Source organism: Anabrus simplex, chromosome 1, assembly GCF_040414725.1.
Source record: "Anabrus simplex isolate iqAnaSimp1 chromosome 1, ASM4041472v1, whole genome shotgun sequence".
NCBI classification, from domain to species: Eukaryota; Metazoa; Arthropoda; class Insecta; order Orthoptera; family Tettigoniidae; genus Anabrus; species Anabrus simplex.
Window position 1 is genome coordinate 1,016,042,381 of NC_090265.1, and position 2,967 is coordinate 1,016,045,347.

The window sequence follows — 2,967 nt, forward strand, 5'->3', positions numbered from 1 at the left end:
CCAGGAGCGCCACTTGCGAATTGTCTCCCATTTTAACAAGGCTAAATCCGGAAGTGTCGCGTATTGTCTCTACTGTATTTGCCGGGACATAGCTACTACTTTGCCGCTGAAAAGACGGCCCGACCGTGTTCACTTTAACATTGTGATGTACGGAGTAATTCTCATATTGTGTTGATTTTATGCAATTTATTATACATATTGTTTCTGTCGGTGAGTGTCCGTGTGTCTGAAAAGCATGGTGCACTGATGTGTACCTCTATGTACTTCGGATACCGCTAAAAATCAAGAAAATGTGATATTCTATAATTTTCCTTCAGAGTGCGGTTTAAGAGAGAAATGCAGGTAAGCTGTTTCGAGACACGAGTATATAGCTTTAATACATCAGATTTCAGTGTAAACATATCAATCAAACGAATTCTCCCCAACGAAGTTCCTTCTATTTTTAGTGTTTATCCTGTTCACAACAGAAAAGTATCAAACGCAGGAAGGCTCCAGCTCCAAGAAATGACGTATTGCCATCAAAATTTAGTAAAATTTCTGATTCAGCTATTGATGAACATACCATATCTTCAGCACATAACTGATCTACGACACCCACAAACAAACAAAAAAGAGTACCTACAAGTCTCGTTTCTATGTCAAGGAAAGGCTACGAGTATCTATGCTAAATCTAAACATTATATTGATGAGATTTCAAATGCCAGATCACGGAAAACAGTATATATTGAAAAGTAGGACACGGTAATGAAGTCAGAAAATTAATTAAGTTCCACATTCGAAATAATGGTACAAATGATCATTTAGGAGCTTTATTCCTGTTATAACAGACTGAAATCTTACGGGAAGAAAAAGGGAAATATGGAGAAACGACGTTAAAAATTTGCGTCCTTTGGCATAGGAAAGCACCTACCGGCTACAGATTTGAGATCCTTGCACTACCTAACTATACCACTTCAGAAGATGCTGAAAAATTACATAGGATTTTCTAATAGCGAAACGGGCATAACATCGCTCTCCAAACAGCGGCTTCAAAACGAATGTCGCATCAGCAGATGTGTGGAGGAAAAGGTAGGATAACTGATAATTTGTAAGATGGTAATTAAACCCAAAGTTATTTATGACCACAATATCGATCAGTTTATCGGACACACTGAGACAGCATTAGAGAAAACGGGAAGAAGTGACAAACTCGCTGATAGATTTCTCTGATAGATTTCTGATAGATTTCGTGTAAGCAAAGGGTAAGAAACACGTTATAGAAATTAAGTCATACAGCTGCTCTTGGTGTACTTATTTTAATCTCACATCTGTTTGGTGTCTTCTGAAATAGCTAGTTTTAATGAAGTTTTATAAGTTTTCGTACTGGAACGTGTAGCAATGAGCGGGCGAAACAGCTCAGTAAAGAGAACTCTAGCGGCGCTTGTCGGAAGTATCTCGAGGCCGAGTCTATAGGTGGGCCAGCGTAAGGTTGCACATGACAGCTGCGCACAATGTTGGTCACACTGCAATGGCGCAAGAAACATGTAATCGGACTGAATTACAGTTACCTGATAAATACGAGGATTGGGGCAAAAGTCATGGCAACTATTTTTTTTTCTTGTAGATGTGTGAACGGATCACAAACGTATATGTGTCGTGTGGAAGTTCTGCAGACATAGTGTGTATGCAGAACAACAGATGGCTCTGTGATAGCTGGTAGTAGCGCAGCGAGGGCTGTGAAATCAGTCAGTTGGTGAGTGTCGTGCGAGATGGAAGTAACCCATGTTGAGCAGCGCGCTTACATCAAAATAGCCGTTCTCTGAGGGAGAAATGCGATGGAATGTCACAGTGAATAAGTGGAAGCCCTTGGGAATAATGCCCTACCATACCGTAGAGTAGCACGGTGGGTAGGAAAGTTTCAGCGAGGACGTGTGTCAACCAGTGATGAGCAACGTTCAGGACGACCTGTCAGTGAGCGGACCGACGTGGCACGTGCCGTCATCGAGCAGCTCCTGGATGAAGACAGACGATCGACGCTACTGGAGTTAGAGAGGGCAAGTGGCATCGAGAAACGCACCGTCCACAGGGTATTGCGTAATGAGCTGCAACTGCGCAAAATCGCATCGCGGTGGGTACCACATGCACTGACGGAAGTTCAAAGGTGGGTGCCCTATGCAATATGCTCCGACCACCCTGCACGCTGGCAACAGGACGGCGATCAATTCTTGTCACGAATAATCGCCATCGATGAATTTTGGGCCAGGGCATACGAACCAGAACTAAAACGTCAGTCCACGGAGTGGCGAAATGCTGGATCACCAAGGAGGCAGAAGGTCCGTCAGAATCCTTCCTGAGTCAAATTGATGGCGATCGTCGCGTATGACGTCAGGGGTGTCATTGTTTGCCACTTTGTTCCACATGGCAGAACAGTGACCGCACAGTACTACAGGGACTTCCTGGTGCGACAGGTCCGACCTGCGGTTCGGGATAAACGTCCGGATCTTGTGGACAGTGTAATAATCCTGCACGACAATGCAAAACCACATAAAGCAGAGTGTGTAGGGCAGGTACTGCGACGTTGGGGATGGGAAGAATTGGAGCACCCACCGTACTCTCCCGACATTTCGCCCTGTGACTTTGATCTCATTCGAAAGGTTAAAGCACCAGTACGTAGTAGGCGGTTTGCAACACGAGAGGACATTGCTAATGCTGCGCGCCAACAGGTGACCCGATTCACACATGATGCAGCAAATGCTGAGGCAGATGGTATTTTTAACTGATTTATTTACAAACAACAGTTAATACATAGATAATACTTTCCAATCGTTTAACAAAATGAACACAGAAAAGAAAGAAAGAAAAATACAATCAAAACCATGTTTGCAACTTCCTGTTGTCTGAAATTCGTGAACTAAATATAATATGACGCTGTTATTTTTTGGCAGTGTTTTGAACTTAAAATAATATTTATACATGTAAGTTGACAAA